Source organism: Helicoverpa armigera, chromosome 17 (assembly GCF_030705265.1).
Source record: "Helicoverpa armigera isolate CAAS_96S chromosome 17, ASM3070526v1, whole genome shotgun sequence".
Classification (NCBI taxonomy): domain Eukaryota; kingdom Metazoa; phylum Arthropoda; class Insecta; order Lepidoptera; family Noctuidae; genus Helicoverpa; species Helicoverpa armigera.
The window spans coordinates 880483-902637 of NC_087136.1; the positions used below are offsets into that span (position 1 = coordinate 880483).

A 22155-nucleotide genomic window follows, 5' to 3' on the forward strand; every position below is an offset into this window, starting at 1 on the left:
TAATTTCCTCATATGCTTAATTATTGGAGATCAAAAACTCCAGAAGCCGCTTCTGTTAAAAGTGCTTTTAAATGAGAATAATAAAATCATTTACATTCGCTGCTATTTCAAAAAATACACTTTTATTCTCACCTTGTTGGTAAAGATGATCAAAGAAGCGGGCCATTCTTTAAGAATGAATGGAGACGATGCAGTATATAACACAAATATGTAGTAGTAGCTATCCTAATGTTGCAAACAATATTTATCGTACTAGCCCATGCTAAACCATTGCTAAACCAAATAGTGTGAACAAAATCCTGAAGCAACAGCGCATATTCCAAGTAATTCCTATCAGAAATAGTGAGAAACAACATCTTCCATATTTACTTACTGCAGGCTATTTAAGGCACGCGCCTGCGTCTAAGTTATGTGACATCGCGTAATATTTTCATTGTAAGAGCTTTTAAATCAACCCGTGGAAGGACAGGGCTGACACCAAGAATTGTACAATTTCTGCTTAATTATTTTAGTTTGAAAATTTAATTTTGCTCCACGAGCTTCATTCTAATCGCCTTTTTCATGCTTGTTGTGTGCGAGGCCTAAATGCAAATGAACTATATTTAGAAATATTGATGTGACGTTTGCATCTTTAACTAGAAGTGACACTTCAGTCTGTACGAGTGCACTAAGATCATTGGAATGTTCTTTCACAAATGATGAAGACAAATTACAAGTGGTTGAACATGATGTCATAGACACACATTGCATTTCTAGAATCAATGCAGCTACACTTCGTGGGCACGTGCAAGACTTGAAAATCACTGCAATCAAGTTTATAAATAGTACTTAACTAGATGACATCACGTCGGTTATAATTATCACAGTAACCCTTTAGTTGACTCTCATAACTTTGAGAAATGAATAGGGGTTCATGCAATTTATGTAGTACCCTATTTGTTTGTGATTTAAGTAACACTTAAATGATGCTTGACTTAAAATGATTTATGTTGGTCTCATATTCATCTATGATTATTGAAGAGTTCGTGCCTGAGTAACAACCACACAGGTCGATTTATCATAAAGTTAAGCAACTGTGGTTCCTCCAAGTTCCTCATGGTTTCCGAAAGTACAATAAATTGGCGAAGGCTGTTATTTGAACATCTTTAGCAGTCGTAATTGTTAGTCAGACACCAAAAAGTCTGACCACAAGTTTTGCTACGGAATACCAAGTTGCCCGGATTGGGTTCCATGTAAAACACTAGTACTGCACCCGATTATACTGAATCCCCGTTGACTATTAGCCATGTCTATATTCTGACCAAAAACTGCATTATTCAAAGCATTGTCCTCACCCCTGCTATGTTCAGTACTCATATTGACTAATTTACTGTTACGTGTTTCTAAGCTACTTACATATTTTATATCAATTGACCATAACTGTTTATAAGGGACATTTCATTTCAGTTGTAATACGGAATGGCAATAGACCTTATGAGATTATTCATTTATTCATTCATTTTCTGCCACGCTTTTAGTCATAGTGCTTTTTTCTTTTGGAGATTTTATTAAAATTGCGTTATTGTTAATTTCAGTTGTAGTTGAAGATATACTACCAGTATAAATTGAATTGGTATCTTCGTTATAACCTTCAAGCTTCTCAAAATTATTGATGCAACTACTCTAGACTGTAGTAGTATTTAATATTATCGAGTGGCCACTTAACGATCCTTTAACATCAAAGGTTACTTTTAACCCATGCTTCCTACCACTTTTCACGTTCATAAAATTTACGATCAGATCAACTATTTAACCAATAAGTACATGTTTAAGACCCAATATAATTTTATGTTATGACACTTCTCAACAACGCTTGACCTAAATATGTTAGTGGTTAATACCTTGATATTAGATTTACGGAACGTCATAAACACTTTATCTGCACAATTATCTAGATATCATGATATTTCACTTAAAATATGGCCTAAATTTAAATGACCATCTTAATTTTGACCTTGGGCGCTGACGAACCAATGTGTAGCCCTTACACGTGCGTTCGTAACTGCAAATAAACAGTAAATCCCAGCCACTGGGCTGCCATAAAAACCCTTACCTTCAACCTCTGGCCGGAACAATAAATAACTTTTTTATTTTCTCTCATTCCATAATTGTTTACTTAGTAACAGCGGGCGTGCCGCAGGGTGCGTGTGAGGTCCCGCTTATATTTGCACGCCACGATTCTTTGTATCCATCGACCGAATTAGAACGACCTTTTTCTTTCCCGATATCGGCATGAATGGTTAACAATAAGCTGTAAAAAGCATTTTTGTTCATTCAAATCTAAAATTGATTGTTACAGCGGTATGTGAAAAGAGAGCAAAAGCTGTTGTTGTGACGTCTGCTATTTATTAATTTTTAATGGCCCTTGATCCATTTGCCCGCCTGTTTCATGCCTCAATTACTAGCTACATGTCTTCTGTTATCGGTGCACCTTTTCAGAACGCCCCGTGCTAATAGTTTGGAATAAATTCTGTCATCAGAGTTTATTGGAAAATATTCATCTAAGAATTATAAATGAATTATAAAATCTCAAATAAAGTTTTAAGTTCGTCATTTAACCAATTTTCGCCAATACACTGGTTTCAAGGGTAGCCATGCCTCACCAACCATCCCGATCCTGCAGCTCCTGACCACTTCTGAGTCTTTAGATATAGTTATTGCGACATCAAAGAACAAGAATTTCTTTACCAATGTTGTATTGTGCTTACAGTCAGTAGTATGACTTTGAGAAACTTTTTCAATAGATCGTCAATAGTAACTGCATTCTACTAGTCAGCAGGTTCACAAATGAGGTCAACACTGAAGACGAAGTGAAGAATAAAAAGTAGCACAAACAAATCATAAAACTTCTCTATACACATAAAGTGACAGTGGAACAAATGAGTGTTACCATAACAGTTCCAATCGATACGACTCGTGAGGTCCGATCGATTACATTTATAAATCAAATATCAAAACCAACCGATTGGATTTATAAATCGAATAAATTTTCAATTAGCCGCCGGCTTTGGGTAATGGGTTACCATTTATTTGGATTAATATCTCGTGACATGGCGATGAGTTTCGAAATCATCGTAAAGTTTTGTGTCGTTTAGTTGCATTCGTGGCTATCAGATTTACTCGTTGCTGTATGATTTGTAATGACTTTTAATAACAAAGTAACTATATATACCTAATCGTGTACGAACAAATTACCTGCTGGAATTTTTCAAAGCAGTAGTAAGTGAACTTTTGCGCCATAATTTTCATAAAATATTACAGTGTTTATAACACTGATGATTTGTTTTAGCTTTAGTTTACCGCCTTTTCTGCACATACTAGTTGACCGCATTTCAACTTTACGTTCCCATTGTTCCCATACCCCTCCCGTTTCTAAGAATGCGACACGTAAGACCCAAAACATTTGGGTTTTCTTAGAAAGGTGTGGTTTTGGAATACCGACACTTTGTTCCGATATCGGCAGAATTTGATTTGAATGAGCTTTACTCCAATTTATGTGTGAAACACTTTTGATACGTGACTTCTTGTTTAAGTTTGGACTTAAAAGAGCGACCATTATAAAAAGAAAAGTAGACTATGTTAGCCTCATTGAAATATAAACGACATACCTTACTTTCAACATATCAGTCAACAAGGAAGAAAATAATAATATCCTAAACAAATAATTCAAAGCAACATCGAACGCTTTCTTCCAATATTAATGCTGCCTAATGAACTCATACTAAAAGCTCAACACGCAATCATGAGATAGCCTTATCAAATAAAGATATCAGGAAGAGAAATTCAAATTACCCATGCATCAATATGGTAATAGTAATCCAACCATTTCAGCCCTTATTACTACAGCAGTCGGAGCTAGAAAGTAAACTAATACTCCTTCGTAACGTTTGCTTAAAAGGGACCGACGTTTAACCTCATTTGTGTCGGAAACCCCTGCTGCGTTGCCTAATTTGTCCACAAGTTTCTATTCTAAAGTGACGCAATTAACTTTATCTATATGAATATTGTTAAGTCCAAAATGTTTTACATTTGTTTTGTCACTTAGTGCACTAGATTTGTCACTATCAATTTCTGTTTCTAATTGTTCGGTTCGCTTTCAATTGAAATTGTTCAATGGCATACAAAGACGCCGCTCTTTTGGTTAATATATCAGTTTCTGGGAATTTGTTTGGTTGTTAGTACCATTGTGTTGCTTAAAATGTATTAATGTAATCAATGCTTTTGTAAAATAGGCGTACTTTAGGTAGATAGATAAAGTAACATTTATTTTCGCTCCGCTACGCTACGCTTCCGCTACGCTTTTATTCTTTAACATTTTTACTGAGCCACTTTTAACTAAAACATGGAAATTACATAGTGCTATTTAAAACAACAGCTAACCGATGAATCATTACAATACGAGGTACTATAGCACCCTTCTTTTCACCGCCTAAAATAATACAGGCATGTTCCCAAAATCTTGGCGCCACCAAACAAAGAGAAAAAAGTTCTCGAACATTGTCTTGTCGTATCAGATTGTTAAGTGGTCCTTGGAAGCGTGAATGATCATGTACAAGAAAAAAAAAGGTTGCCAATCGGTACGTCCGTCAAGGAGCTTCAACAATACATGACAGTAACATGACACCAAAGGGATGGTGCACGTGACACACTTACTGATTTTTTTGTCATGTTCGAAGAAATGTAGGTGAGTAACCTTTTTTGTCGTCTTTAGCAGTTATGTCTAATTAAAGGACAAGTAATTTGCTTGATTTTAATAGATACAAATTATATCCGGCTACTTTGAGACAGAAATAGGTGTCAACTATTCAAATATCAGGTGTCCTACGATAAGCACACGTGCTCAGATTCTATGGCATTTAGGTGTCAATAGTTTCCAAAATCCATGTTATTCAAATTAAAGCAGTTACTCTAGTTATTAAGTTGTCAATTCATTGTACTGTCCATATTTATCATTCAATGCCTTTGTCATAATTTATCATTTATTTAAAAGGTCTTAGTGGGAGGTTATTACTCATAGTCAAATAAAGTCGGTGTGCTATTGAAGTCGTGAATGTCTTTTCAGTTATTTATATCTGAAGAACTGATAAGAATGCAACTGACGGCAAGTGGTTAGACACATGTGTTACAAAAAAAAAATTGATAAGTTCGAATTGAGTAAAACGTGCGATTCCCAAGAAAAAGTCTGATTCATCCATTTGCAACCACTTAAAAATTATACAGATCCTTCCATTGTCATTTGTTGGTTTACTCGTTTTATCTCAGCTAAAGTGTTTTTCTGTGCTTCGTACAAAGGATCACAATATTTGCCACTTGAGGCCGCACTGTTCACGCCCTCAATATGTCATACTCACATGAAATTTTTAAGAGACTGTTACCAAGACGTTAAGTCTAACATCAAAGGCATACAGTCCACTATCCTAAAGCATCCATCTTGGAGCTGTAAGTAAAAATTAAATGGTGTCTTATCTTTTGTTGACAGCAATTGAGTGATCGCTTTATGCTCAAAAGTGAGTTATATCAAAGGAGACCGCGTCGCGTATACTTAAATGCCTCCGTTTAAAATGTCATTAATTATTGTTTTCAGTTTGTGTGAAGATATTTTAAAACATTCATCACTAAATAAGGTCACACATTTATCAATAAATTAGGTAGCAAATAACCCTTGATGAAAATTAACAATAATATGCCTCTTCATAACTGTATTACATTTTTAATACAATTTAATTAACAAGGTATGATCAATAACACCGTTGATCATAATAAAACTAGTCGAGAATTTAATTACAAAATGAAGTATCAATTTACTACATATAGCCGTGGATGATATAATGGAATAGCCAAGATTCCTCGTCCCATCCACAATCGAAGTAACGAGTTCAATGATTTTCCATACATAAGTTATGAAGCAAGATTACTAGTTTCCAAGCAATTAACTAGATACAACAACATAACTATGAAATCGAAAGCTTTTCTTGGAGATTTGCATAAACGGGAACTTGCCATCAATCCAGAATCGTTCGATAATGACTCTTAATTTGAAAGAATAAGAGTTTCTTGATTTGGACCGGGTTGGAAAACGTATGGTTGTAAAAATTATCAAGGTTTGCTTGCTGGCGCCTCCAAGAGTCCTTGAGTTGGTGGCAATACTTGACAGCCCTTCAATGCCGAGAAATGCGTAAGTGGCAGTAGACACAAAAAATAACATAGATTTTTTGCTATTCATTACTAATGGTATGTTGAACATTAGAAACAGTATTATAGTCCAATATGAACCATTCTTTTTCGTAAGCAATTAGGTCATTATTGATTTTAAAATGAGCTGCCATATTGGAATTTGTTTCCCTTGTGTGATCTTTGTCTTCAAGATTTAATGTGGGTTGGCTCCTAGATATTTCCATTTCAAAATAGCTTTTGTCATAAGTTATTGATATTAAATGTGCAATTATCTTAACTGCTATCATGCGAGGCTGAATGTGTGCTTCTGATATTTATTCGCATGTACACGTAATCAACAGTTAGGATCAGAAATAAATTGTTAAAAGTTCAAGAACAAAATGCTATTTTGTCTGACATTCCTAGAGTTATTTATGCATGTTACATTCGTACATGTGTGCTGGCCTTATTTTACAGTTAACCATTTTGTATTTCAAGTAGGCTTTTCGAACTGGAATTTTGTTGCATCAGATTATCTAATTGGACATTAGAATTAGAAAAATACATTAACTCGAACGTTTCCTTTATTAGACACATGTTATGCAACAGAACTATCTAGCTCACGAATTGTATCGATTTCTTTGTCCATCAAACCGATAACTTCTATATATGGGACTATATTATTGACCAGTATAACAATGGCTCCACTACTTGCCTCAATATACCTTATGTTGTTGAAGTTAGGGTTCAAATTGTCATGTAGGGGTCCATCCCGAATGGTCTTTCTTCGTCCGCTGTAGGAATTTGCGTGGGTTCATAGCTTGTTTTCTTTGACTTTTCGCTTCATTAAGTGTTTGTATACACGCATTAGATACACTGTCGTGCTCATGATGAATGCTTGCTCAATATAAATCCCATAAGTCTCTGTTATGGGAAACGTTATTGTTCAATTTACTCGTCATTCTTTGTTGAAAGATATGTTTGTTTACAATGCATTAATAGCTTCTTAAATGGCGGAAACTATGATTTTTTTTTTCAAAATACATTCAAAAGTGTGTCTAGTGCTTTCTTCTGAAAATGTAGGATTTAGTTTCATACTTTAAGATGTTCATCAGTACTTTGGAAAATCCTCATGTCTCTTGACACTAATTATTACAAGCGCTGCAGTATTTCATATGCAGATTAAGCATACAGTATGCGAATATACATGGAGTATGTATGGGCTATTGATTTCAATAAGGTCATGTTCAGATCCACCATGCTGGCCTATTTCCCACCGTATTATTTACAGGATGTTTGAGATGTAGAATATTTGATTCTATTTCGGCTTTAGATTTGTTACTTTTAGTTAAGGCAACATCAAGAACTTTACTATCTATTTATCTTCTCTTCTCTTGGCTCATAATCTTCACCATAACTTTTCCACGTGTTGTAATAAATAGTCAGTTAGATATTCCTAAAACTTACATTACACATCTTTTAAAAACTGTCCCATTCCATATAGAATTAAATAACGATCACGCGTTGGTATTTATTTCATTCTCGACAACTTCTTCAATTTCAACAGCTACTAGTACAATTTATTTAAATATTACAAAATCTTCTTCCAAGTAGCTATCACTTCACATATTTACATTAACAAGTTAACCAACGAACCAACCTTATCGTCACTATCATAGACAAGTTTTTTCAAATTCGTAACCCGACACCGAGCTTCCTCCAAAGATAATCAATGACATTTCACAACACTATTATCGAGATTACATTATCGATATCATTAAGTATCGATATTTCGTAACGCACTGTTATCGGGCACTCGATAACCTTTATTCAGCCTTCCGCGGTGACAACTACAAGACTGGGGAAAGTAAAATATTGTGCCGTAAGCTTTTAATGGAATTATACAAGTATTTATAATAACTAGCTTAGATAATAGTATCTGGTTTGTATCTTCGTGGTTGTTAATAGAACATTTAGGAATAATGCCTTCCTGTAATGGCTAATTAGGAAGGTACCTGAGGGCATTGCATCTAGCCTAATATTTTTGGCTTGATTTAAGACAACCTGATGAATCCTAAGCTATAGGTATTTACACTCTACCACCCAACCTTTATATCGTTCTTGAGAAATCACTTTGCTTCTGTGAAGAGAGACATTTGTGTGACTTTGTTCATACTTTTTTTTTCAAACGGGGACGTCAGAATACCCTGCCCCATTACAAATACAAAATTTACCTCTTCACGATCCTTTTAACTACTTAAATAACATCGTTAATCACAAAACAAATAAAACCAATAGCACAATAACAATTTGCGTAACAAATACATTTCGGTAGGTTCGGAACACGAACTGCACTCACGATATAATTATCCGTAATTATCTCATCTCCATCTGTAAGTCTGTTAACATTGCTGAACAGGCTTTATAATTGGCAATATTAATCAAAGTTTAGTCCTTATCGTTGAACTAGCTGAATAATAACATCACGACCGGTAACTTTATGTTCAAGTTTAACCTAGTTGTAGGACAATTGTTAAACACTTTACTATTTTGTTTGTTCGCCTTTTTAGGCGAGACCGTGGTGCATAGTAAGCTAAGTTACCTTGAAGTTAAGGTATGTAACTGCTGATATTTGGATGGGTGACCGTTATTTGTGGAACTTATATTTGACACTATTATTTTTGTCGTAGTTTATATTTTAACTATCAGTGCAAAACTTCAAATTAAAATAACTTAGTTCCTTGTTGCGAAGTGTGAGTACCAGGGTCACAGGGACACTAAAGAAAAGGTTTAGGTAAAGTATGCCTGAAAAGGTCGTAAAAGCATCAGCAGGTCAGAGCTAAAAGTTTTAAATGTAAATTCTTGTGTATTGTTTTACTGTTTGCTAGTTTTTGATTCGACCTATACGGAACTGTCTATAAAGCGAAGAATTTTAAAGAGTAGTACTAAATTTGAATAGCGCATTGTTTGATCTGAGAACGTTTTCTCATTAGTGCATTTTGTCGCACGTCTCAGGCACAAAACATTTCAAGCGACAAAAACCAGGCGCGTGGTTTTAGATGTCATTATCTTAATCGTAGTTGTCAATTGTTTTCTTCCGCACGAATAAGCACATCAATGCCTGCACCATTGGCATGTTGTTACGCTGTAATGTTGTAATTAAATAACTGGATTTTTTGTCCACTAAGCCAATGTGACTAAAACATTTTGATGATAGTAGATACATTATATTCTTTAGCCATAACTTAGAGCCAAGTAAATCCCCGGACTAACATAGCTGCCATATCAGCATTTCTAAGCGACCAACCGTCGGCTTCCGAGAAATTTTTCGTCACTTCTCATGTTCGTAGACATAACATTATGAAGGTAGACAGCCAAATTCTTTGGTAGTCAGATGACAAGGTTACCGCCTGGTTCCTCACTATTAAAAGAGTTATATTCTTATAAGCTAGATAGTTCTACAATTTATTATTAGATACCTGTACTTTAGAGTCTGCACTAATTATATTAAACTTATAGTTAAGACGAAAAAGACTTTTGAAAAGTTTTTGAGACTTATGGAGTACTTGCCTAAATACTTTGGGCTTAGAGTCAATCAAGCTGATTTCAACTGAGAGTAATCTATGAAATTTAATATTCATCATCACTCGTCTTATATACATTCCATCACAATCATTTGTCTCTTTTTATCCTTATTATTCCAACGAACAGACAAACACCCTCATCGATACCCAAAAATTTGGTCCATTCTAATCCTTTCCACGAAACCTGGGTGTGGTCTGACCTATTAGCAGACGGGTGATAAGTAGCCCTCGTTCTTTATTGAGGGCTTGACATGAACATGCGAAGGTTAAGGGTTGTGGGCTCGTGTAGACCACACGGGGTCAACGCAAAAACTGTTACTAGGTTAAGTCTTTAGTTAGGTGCATGTATTTTATGTAATTTGTAACAAATTAAAAGGGTTCACCCATTGCATTAAGTAGTTATCACATTTATACCCTCGTGGACTGCAATTTTTTTGTCAGCTGATTGTTTGGGATCTTACCGAGTATGGAAATGTACGCGCTCATAACAGAGATCTGGTCCACTAAAACTTTGAATTTGATTATTCCTACTAACTATAGTTTAGTTTCTTTCACTATCTCTCTCTGTTTACTTATGAATTCAAGCCATATTTTGTGTATCTACTTATACTTAATATTATAAGGCTGAAGAGTTTGTTTGTTTGTTTGTTTGAACGCGCTAATCTCAGGAACTACTGGTCCGATTTGAAAAATTATTTCAGTGTTAGATAGCCCATTTATCGAGGAAGGCTATAGGCTATAGGCTTTTTATCCGGGTTCGTGCCGAGGTTCCCACGGGATGCGGGTGAAACCGCTGGCAGAAGCTAGTTTCTCATATAATATTAAATTACAATAATTCTATTCACATTAATATTCGCTACTCATAACCACCCTTTCAATGTATCCAGTAGTGAAAAACAAAACAAACAGCAACCAGGATTTCCCACGCTAATGTCCACACAATGTCAGTATTGACAGTGTCACTTACGTGTCTCATAGTGTCATGACACTTTTGTCACTTTGTCACGTACATCTCCAACTATTTGTTGTAACAAAACTTGAGGAAATTATCAATATTGTTCTATGTTTGCACATGTGGGGTAAACAAGTCTTTTGTCTTAATTTATTGATATTGTAAAGGGGTTGTTTTGAAAATGTAGATAGTGTTTTGTTTGCGTGTTGATCCTTGTCGCTCCTCTTTTGTTTTTGTTGCCCGCAATCACTAAAAAAATACTGATGATTTTCTTCTGTTTAATGTAAGTTTAGGTGTACCTAAAATATTCGTAAAATATGAGTTACTTATTTATTTATTGACAAACCTTTTTAACATCTCTGAAGAGCATTAAAAACATCCCTGCCAATTTAGTTTGTACTTTAAAATTTTCTTCTAAACTTTTTATAGCATCTAGGTATGTTACCCTAACTCGACAGCCATTTTTCAACTACAGGCTTCCATCAAGTTCTTATTAGACTCCATATACTCCACAACCTCTGTTGACTAGGCATAGCAAACACGCATTATTCACTTGAGACATAAATCATAACCTATTGGAATAGGTCGCTGAGGCACAGGTATGTTTCCTATGAGTTATTGCTATAGGTTTTCACTCTCGCTAATGTTCTGATAAAGCAGTGACTTATGTTGCCATAGATGTGATTATCACGTTAAAGGTTTTGACATACTTAATAGAATTTCGATGAATTTCCTTCCCTCTTTTGGTTAGTAATTTAATTTAACAATTTTGCAAAGCTTTTGTTAGAACGTATAATACCTACCTCACCTGTTTTCTTTTTTTGTGACTGAAAGGCACTGTGGGCATGGAAAGCATTGTTCTTTCGTAACATTGGCATTTTAAACAAAATATTTTCAAATCAGAATTTATGACCATTAGTCCAGAATTTAAAACAAAGTAGCGACAACTTGAAAACGCATGAATCACTCACTTCTGCCCATTCCCACGGCACAATACCGCGATACTATTTACTCTCCACCTGACCCAGGGCCCAGGTCCTTAACCCCATCTTATGTAATGTTAATACGTTGACAGGTAACATCTGTCTGTCCGTATGTCACTTTGTTCGGCTCAGATTTGCATATAAATAAACTGCAGTGGTGCACGCTCGACAAATAGTCGCGATTTGTTTTTCTTTGGCGTGTTTTTCATATGTATGTTTTAAGTTTGAAATCAGTGAGGGTTTTTGAGGTAATGAGTAAAAACTGGTCAGAAGTTCCACAAAAAAATAGAAAGATGAAAACGCATTTCTCGCTCTCACATTAATTGTAGTAGTAAGATTAATTCTAGCGAGGACGCAAGTGAAGCCTAGGTCAGGTCATCTAGGACGAAGACCTTAAAAGGTTTATTAGCAAGGTGAACTTATGCAAAATACCTAGTAGATAATGTAATGAGACACCTGTGTCATGTTACACTCATTTCAATATCACTAGTTTGGGTTGTGAAGGACAGATCATGTTGTACACTGATACTTAGCAGCCATGAAATAATAATAATCTAAACAAAACATTACCACTGAGCATTCTAAAGCACCACAAAGATGATCTTTCAAAGAGAACCACAATGCTTTTGTTTTGATCATATGACATCTTTACCCAACATTGCCCCAACTTGGCCTTCTGCATCATTGCTCGCCATTCACATGATAATTGCTAAGATACAGCTTCAAATGGTTATTGTACCGCGGAAGTAAATGTCAATTGATGGATGGGTTGCCATGCTTCTTAATACAAGCGTTAACGATTTGAAGTCACTATCTTCAGGACAATGGGTGACAGATGTATGTGCATATTTATAAGACAATTGTTTCTTGTCTCGAAGATTCCCTCTGGATATTGTTGAAACAGGTGCGAGAATTGTTTGCCATTTGTTTTGTGGTTGAATGCACGCTATATTTTTGTTTGGAGACAACTTGTTACGTGTTCCTTGGCAGTTCTTTCAGTGATGAGAAGTTGAATTACAGGTGATGTTGAAGATTGAGTTTATTTGCATACAAATTAGGAGGCCCGTGGGAGGAAGTTTCCTGGTATTGTCCCTTTCAAAGTATCTTTTCAATTGGTACTTTAAATTGGTATACTAGCTCATCTGCCTGGCCTTTTCCAAACTATATCGGGTCCGACTGACATATAAGCTACCAGTATCTACTTATGTATTTAGACAATCCCAAAACCCTTTATTTTTATTCCGAAATATATAATAGTTTCTTAAGGACCCTGGCCATATATCAATGTGTCATATCACCCATTCATGTAATATATTGCACCTCCACGCGTTGCACAGGGAACACGCTGAGTGGCTCACAACTAGTGGAAACTGGAAAACTCTACTGAGAATAGACGCCCATCCATGAGGATGGTTTACTGACACAAATGAAGAGCTCTTACTCTGCTTCCACTGATGTATGTATATGAGAGATTATTTGTAAGATCTGTCATTTATATCTCAAGATCTCTCATGTTTTTTGATTATATAAAATTATTAGTAATATAGGATAAATATGCCATTAAGTCAATTTTATTGAAAATGATAATGGATATTTGGCCCAACAACGTAATCGACTATGTCAATTACAAATTATGAAAATAATGGCATTATACTTACTTTTAGTCTGGCAATTAGCAATAAAAGTGTGAAATCAAAGTTCATATCGGTAAGATAACATTTTTAATCGCTGACTATACCTAATAATTTTAAAATATTGCCACAGATATTACAAAAATTACATAGTAAAGATCAATTAAATCATCATTAGAACTGTAATCTAATTATTAACACGCAGCCAATATTGATAGTATTTTATCAATCATATGCTATTTGTAGCTGAGTGTTATTCCTCGATAACTATTTATGTGTAGACACACCTGCTATATTTTCGACAAGTTAAAACTTGTGTTTTTCTATGTATATATCAACTGTTGTCTATTTACTTTTCAAACGTGATGAAACATGAAATTGATTTATCAATCCCTCCTTTTGTAACGAGTTTTTTTCTGGAGCCTTTTTCATCTGCCTAGCCTTTTTCGTTTTAAGTTGGGTTTCTTGATCCTTATAATGATATTACTGAGTTACTTATTGTTAAATAAATTCTAGAACATAATATTCATCCTAGCGACCAATAACGGCGTTTCCTTATAATAATGACTTTATAATTAGTCTGATTGTCGGCCTAAAATTAATTGTCACACATCAATGAATATATCAATTAATAAGCATATACAATACATAACATTGCGTAACAAATACATTAGTACCTTAATGACAATTAAAAATATAAGTAAAGTGGTGTACTAATAGCCACGAAATGATGATTCAGTTTTAAAATAGTTTTAAGTACATTACGTCACCTGATTGTGGAATTACCTATTGTAATATGTAAGAATACTTGGTTTTAGGTAATAATGGTACTGTTATCAAATAGCTATTAATCGAAATATTTTGGGAATGATGTAACTCGCAGAAATAATTTAGTAATGTAGAGATAATATTGCCACCTACTTTACCTGGGAATATTCAACATTTTTTCATATTTGACTCTTATTTAATTGCAAAAATTAAAAAACGTATCTAAACAATCTCAATGGATGGGTGTCTATAACCTTTGCAAAGGTTAAAAAAATTGTTCAGTCAGTGCACCCGATGTTTTTACACGAGGAAAATTACTTCAAAGCGTGTAACGCTACAGGATGTACCCTCGTTTTTAACTGCATACTGTAAGCGGGGCTCACAGTTAAGTAAAATAGGGATTAAGGTCGATGGCGAGGCAAGCGTTTTTATGCTCTTGCGGTCGGACTCTGAATGTAAAACAGTTTTAGTACCTGTAGAATATTTCATTCGCTAACTAATTTACAATTTTCGCAGGCTTCACCTGCATCTTCTCATAGTTGGTACTTACTGGTTCCTGTCCAGTTTCTAATTTATTTGTTTTACATTTCAATTCTTCCATGTCAGCCATTATTACACTTACATCCACTTTCTTCAGCAATCGATCCATACTTTCTTTAGTTTACCTCTGCTTCTTTCCATTCACATGTTCCAGCAAGTTCCATTGCCTAAGTCCAGGCTTCGTTGTTACAAACTGTAGGTGCTGCTAAAGATAATCAGGGGATTATGTCATACAGGTAGGTGGCTGCATTCGTCTTGCTGATAACATCACAGGAGAATCTAGTTTGCTTAATGATTACGGAAACTAAACGGCAAGCGTATCGCGATTTGAGAATATTATATTAGATACTTATAGAAATTATTAGATAACTGCCATATACCACAAATAATTGTCCAATGGTTGTCTTTTCAGTAAGTCATGAACTGGTTTTATGCTTAACAGTTTGTTGTGTTAAACACTCCTGATATGTACCTTCATATCCAATGTTTTCTGCATTACAAATTTAAGTGAAGCTTTTAAGGTAAAACTTATCAAAGCAGTTACCTTCAACAACCTTGACGAGGCTCGGACAAGCAATGACAACTATGTAAATAGGTTACAAACGAAAGACGTAAGAAGACGACAGTCACGAGCCATAGTACACGACTTGCTATAACCCTTTACTAACAAAATCATTCTGTACATACATTAATTCTAGTTTCTGATGATATCTATAAAATTTACGGCCCAACCACAGTGCAAAGGCGAACTAGTGAATAAGCGGACATAATGTAACTGATACATAGATTTAGCTAGAGATAATTTTAATGAAGGTTTTGTTGGATTTAATCAAATCAAATGACGGCAATCTGTCGCTATTTCTTGATTACGTAAACGATAGCAATCTTGGGATGAGTGACTAACTTGTTTGAGGTTAGAAGGATGAACTATGTTAACTAGGTATGTCTTAGTGCATTAAAATATGTTCTGTATCTATACCATGGAACATTTACGCTTTTCCCCTAGGTGTGGTATAAACATAACTTTCCGGACCCCTTAAATTGCTAAGTCTAGCCCAAACTGCAACAAAATTCCAACAACGACTGTAAATATCGTTTCCTCTCGATCGAAACCAACCAAGATCTAAATAAACAAGTACCTTACAAAACTCAAGCTTAACTTGCAAACTGCATCATTTATCCACTGGCTCCCGAACCTTAACTAAATAGCGTGAATTTATCTAACAGTATTTTTGAGTAACTGCCCCGTACGTCTAGTTACTGACAGAGTTGATAGCTAGTTAAACTCAGACGAGAGTTACGGCGAGGGCACGAGGTAATAAGGAGTGAACGCAATCTGCAGATTTGAATATAAGAAAACACCTGTAAATTGGTATGTATCAGGTTTTGCTTGTACGTTGCTGGATGTTTTGATATTATGTTTTTATGTAAGTTGTGCTTGGTGATGGAACTTTTTGCTCTCACTTTTTGGTCTCACGTCACTAAAGTTGTACCAACATAGACAATTTCATACGAAATCCTCACCAGTTACGACACAACCAGTCTTGATGGCAGCCGATCATTAACTAAGCTAATTACCACATTACAGCAGTTTAGTGGCCATTATTGAGCTATTATCGCACCCCAAGTGTTTGGATATCAACGGAGAATCATTCCGTTGATTTTGATCTAAGGATTAGTGGGATTCTTAACGGGACTACGAAATAAAAGTATACAGGTTCTTCTAATTACGTAATTTGGTTACTTGCTCGATTTTTAATTGATTATTATTACAGCTGAATATTTGAGTAAAATACCTAAGAGTAAATACCATATTAAACCATAAAAGCAATATAAATCAATACAACTTTATTTAAGGAAAGATTGTATAATAGATAGAGAGAAACACGTGTCATAGTGCGAATTTTATTATAGCTGAGGGATTTAAGTAGTTTTTAGTTGTATGAACTTCTGATAAAAATAAAACACCCCAACATCGCATCGATTCCCACCAAAACAAACATTTTGATAAGACCCATTAGATTGAATCATCAAACCATTTTGATTACATAATTTTATGACCAAGCTGAGATCCTTTAACACGTTCAACGCGGAACGAGACCTTTTAGTTCTCGTTTGTGACGTTTTAGTATCGCGCAAGTGAAATCCTATGTCCATCTCATTTCGGCAAATGATATTTCTGTATGTTTCTTTACTGATAGAGTGAGACAAATATTTTTGTTCACATTAGGTACATTGGATGTAGTATTTTTATAAATGAAAACGTACGAGATCTAATAGGTCTCGTTGCGACCAAATAGTAAAATTTTGCATCTAGCGCGGAACGAGAACTAAAGGATCTCGTAGCGATCTCGTGCGAATCCTCACAAGAAAATAATTAGTGTCGTGCCAACTTTCGATGCGTGCATATCAATTACGCTATAATCAGGATGACGAATCGCAAACGCTGTTGAAAAATTTTAGAACTTTCTTTTAGTTCTTCCGAAGAACCTAACGTAAAAAATGAAAATAATCAATCTCCAAAATCTTCAACTCTGTTACGAAAAGTGTTCAAACGTGTTCCTGGAGTGCGCAGTGAAAATATTTGTGTTATCCCAAGTACTGGACATTCTTATCAAGAGCTTAGGTACTAATGTGTTAACATCAGCACGCGTCCAAAATTGTACATCGTGCAGCACGTATAAATTTCTATAAATATTTCGCATAAGTTTCTAATGCCTTACACTACTTATAGTATTATAATAAATGATTAATTTTATCGATAATGTTGTTGGTCTTATTGTTTCTCATCACTATTTTTTTATCGATACTATGCAATATCTGCAAAACGAGATCTAAAAGTACTCGCATTTTCTTGCTATCTAGTGCAGAACGAGATCCAAAAGTTCTCGTTTTTCTATTTTGTAAATTTTCCATTACTGTTTTCGACATAACTTGAGGCGGTGAAAACCTACTGAAAGGTCTGATTATCTCCTACCTACACATACAAAAAAAATATAAAATTATTTAAATTTCATAAAACTATTGGGGTTTGAAGTGACTGAGTCGTACGAGATCTGCTGGATCTCGTTGCGTTATTCCTGATGGATCATGACGAGAACTTATAGATCTCGTTGCGTCATATTAACTAGATGCATAAATGGGCTTCCGCGATGAACGTGTTAAAATATTACCAATACTTAACACTCCTCGCCGGTAGAACATGAAAAACCCGTTAATATCGCCATAAACCCATGATGGCTATAAGCGCCGTAATTATGGGAATCGATAAAACAATCGATTGCATTCGATTCGATCCTCAGACGATTTGGGATCGTAAACCGATGGTTACAAATAGGCTCCTTTATTGCTTAATTATCCTTTTAAGGATTTAATTATGTTTTCATAGGGATCGGAATGTGGATGTGTGTCAGTTGGATTTAGGCTGGGTTTACCAAAATAACGGGGAATGTAATTTAAAACTTACTGTTATGTTAATCGGTCAATATCTGTTCTATTATACTTCGCACAACAAAATCTTTAGGTCTTATGCCTTGTGTGTTATGACTTTTGATAAAAAAGATACCAAATTCTGTCATTGATGGTTTCTCTGACAGTCCATGGAAGTGATAATTAAATCCCCATTGCCCATAAAATACTCTTGTACTAATAAAATATCTTTCATTCATCGCAAGTGTCAGAGCCTTTATCCATCCAAATGTATAGCACCCTAATAACAATTTTAACACGAACCCCTTGGAACTATGAGAACTTCAGTAATTATAGCTCCACGGTTAAGTGTGAAACGCGATAATAAGGGAAGCGACCATTTTTATTGATCTACACAATATTTAATTTGATTATGACCAAGTCGATAGATCGCGTTGTTCGAAGGAATAAGGATAGGGACGTTTCGGATGTCGAATTGATTCTTGGATTTGACATGGAAATAGTGCTAAAAGAAGTGGCTATATCAACTACAGCAAGACCATGTGTTAAAGTAATTGAAGCTGCAAAATTAGTGAGTTTTGGGAAATAAAAAAAGGCTTGAAATCTAACGTGCAAAATTGAACTAAGAATCCATTTGTAATGTGAATTTCATAATCTCTCTATCTACTTGATATTCCGAACGAATTCTTAAGGTACTTCTAGCAGATATTGATCTAGTGACAATCTGTTAAGTTTCAAATCATCAAGTATTGCTTCGAAGAGTGGCTCTTGAATAACTTAAGCAATGTTTTTGCTTCCCACGTCTGTCGAATGCATTATTGTAAATATTATGACTACTGGTGCGACGCATGGCTCTTTCTGTTCCATGTTATGAATTTTATTTCCTTGTACGTATTAATACAATCGGTTTTGTATTCTTCGTAATGAACTGTTCGTACATGTTTGACATTATATTCATAAGAAATCATTTCTTATGAATATAAGTTTTTTTCATAGCAACTTATCTTTTATTATCATTTTGGTGTGGCAAAAGAATCTTCTCAGCGTCCAGTTGTATAAATAATTAAAAAGTAATCATACCATGCTGCTTTATCAGCACCCCGTGGAACCTTCTCGTAGCCGGGTTAAGTATGTAGAATAATGTAGATGATAGATCGAGTAACTTACGTATACATAAAATTAGTAAGCATTGAGACTGTATCAATTAAAATGTTTCTAAAATTATCACACTTAGCAAACCTATCATCGCCCCTATATTTCTATGAAATGAACCCAACTCAACGCTGCAACATTAGTCGGACTTCAAATATGGGATGACAAGCCATTAAAGCACTTTGTCACTTCTATGACTTCTAGACTAACATGGAGGCGAAGGAAACTAATTTACCACATAATTGCAAAAGCTAACCAGAACATTTCATGATTAATCCTAGTTCTAATAACCAGTTGCGAGGCTTGCGTAACGTGGCGCCTATAAGTGTTTTCTTATTAGTATAATAAATTGATGCTATGATTGGCAACCATTCATTATTTTACATAAACTCAGCGTAAATATCATGTGGAGTGTCTGTCGGTTCGTTTGTATTTAATGGATTTTTCTTGGTACCTTTCTCATCTGTTCTTGCTTTTCCTGGAGGCAGGACGTACAGAGGATCATAAATATCACTGCTTATGTTGCTGCTGTTATAAGTAATTGGAATATCGTTGCTAGCTTCACCTTTAAGTTTAGTTTATCGATAATAACTTTTCGCAAAATATTGATTTCAGTGTTACTGTCGATGCTATCCAAAGTATACCTTCTAAATAATTTAATAGTAACAATTTTTTTATTATTTTCTTCCATCAATTACTTTGTGTCGTTATCAAATAAACCACAAATCACAATAATAATTCTCGACACCAAGATGAATGAAGCTTATACGAAATCAAGGTTTCAATTATCACGTTTTTCCCACTAAACAAAATCGCAATTTTGTCAGCTGATAAATCAAATTGTATTATCAAAGGACAGATAACGGAGCTAAAACATTCTGCCGACATTTACTAGCTACATTTAAACAAGTAAAGCCTAGTGGCAATACTTGTAGCCGTCACCGTTGACAAGTCGATCAGCACTAACAAAGTTTTTGCGCACCTATTAGTATGAGCGTGAAGAATGCTAATCCAGTGGACTGGCGTAAAACAAACCGGCAAGCTGTTGACACACCGCCCTACATTTCCATTGAACCAAGTATTAGATTTTAAGTGCCATAAAATAGGTCATTTCAGACATTCCCGTGGGAGACATATTAGGCATTTTGTGTATGTAGGTTGTTGAAAAGCAGGATCTTATTTGTATGTGACAAGTGATGGCTGACGTGACTAAGTCGGTTGAGTGAGTGAATTTAGGCTCCCTTTTGATAGCGATTTGGGATATTTTAAGTGCGCTGTCGTTAGTTGATGCGTAAACTTATCCAGCCAATTAATCTTCAGTGTTAGTATGCCAAAGTATTGATTTTATTTTATGTAGAGATGTCAATAGGTATAGTAGTATTGTAGACCATCAATAGTTTCACCTGTATCTTGGATTTTGACCATTCCAATGAAAAAATCTGCTGCTTTATTTTATCTTGTAATTCTAACATGTGTACTATTCTTAGCAATCAGAACCAGACTACTGTGCACTCACCAGCCCTTTACTTTAGTCCTTCACATTCACACGAACAAAACGCAACATATTAATCCTAACAATTCGCTTATCAATCACACTCATTATACGATACCTAATTCGATAGCGCTCGGAATTTCGAAACTAATTGATTAAATTAACATCAAACCTTTAATTAATGGTGGATTTATATGCTCGCTGGCTACAATTGCCATGTCAGTATGGTAATATGGGGATTCTTGTCATGTTCGCAGGTGTCATATTTTAACATTAATTGGAAGGTGAAGCTGCGGAATTGTTGAGATAACTTTTAGAAATGTCACATCCCGGATTTAGCTTTCCACAGGTTTCTTTGGGAAATATGTTTTTAACAGTAATTATATAAATGCAGGCAATAGAAACCATAATTTATTATCCGGAGTCTACATGAGATACCAAGAAATAGCTAAATTAATGCAAGCTTAATCAACATTTCAACCTCTCTGCATATAAAAACGTCAAAATTCATTTTTCCATAAGCCATTTAATTTATAACGCACCATATAAAACGATTCTGGAAAGAAGCTTAAAACGCGTAAGCCACCCATGATGAATCCCAAGCTCTAAGTCATAAAAGTTGACCCACAACAATGCATTATTTACCATTATATATCGGCAGGGGACAGACAGACTAATCACAAATATAAACATCACGCTAACGTAGGTGTAAAAGCGGATAGCAGCAACAACTTTGTTTGGATACAACACTAAAGCTACCAAAAACTTGACAATGAAATTGTATGGGCCAATATTGACCCTTGCGGTACGCCTCCGTTCCCACGATGTCCTGACAGAATTTCTCATGAAATAAACTTCTTTAATGTTGAATGTAACACTAGAGGGCGCCTGCTCCTCAATGCGAAGGGTAAACAAATTGCAGAACAAATATTTGGTCTGATTATTCGGGTACTCGGCTGGCTACGGGTTACAAAGGCGGCTTTTAGATCACAAAAGACGTGGTAATTGAATTGGATTTTTGTGTAATCGCTGACCACTTTTGATCCTTGTTTAACATCTTTACTGGCCGTGTTGGGAGGTTCAGTCGGTTTTTGGGTATGGATTTACTTCTGGTTTATGAGTAGTCATCTAATGGTTTAATTTCCTTGCCTTAATTCGGAGTGTTTGCACTTTCTACTTCACGATATGAAATTCTAACTTGAATATTCTAAAGAGATCTTTTACCCGCTAGCCTATTTAGGGAAACTAGCTTAGATAGCAGCAGGACGTCTGACAATACTAGCGTTTCATAAGGATAAGCAAACAAATGAGTAGCTTTCTAAAACAAATAATTAAATAAATTGAGATATATTAGAATAGAGAACAGAATTGCTTTAAATGTTTATATACTGAAGTTGAAAGGTCAGTCAGTTAAAGTTGTTTAATCTTCGTA

The 22155-nt window shown here is 35.1% G+C and overlaps 1 protein-coding gene across 3 annotated transcripts in view; it reads left to right on the plus strand.

Moving 5' to 3' along the window:
• The window catches only part of LOC110376904 (uncharacterized), a 177819-nt gene that overhangs the window by 95232 nt on the left and 60432 nt on the right, over positions 1-22155 (plus strand). The window lies entirely within an intron of this gene.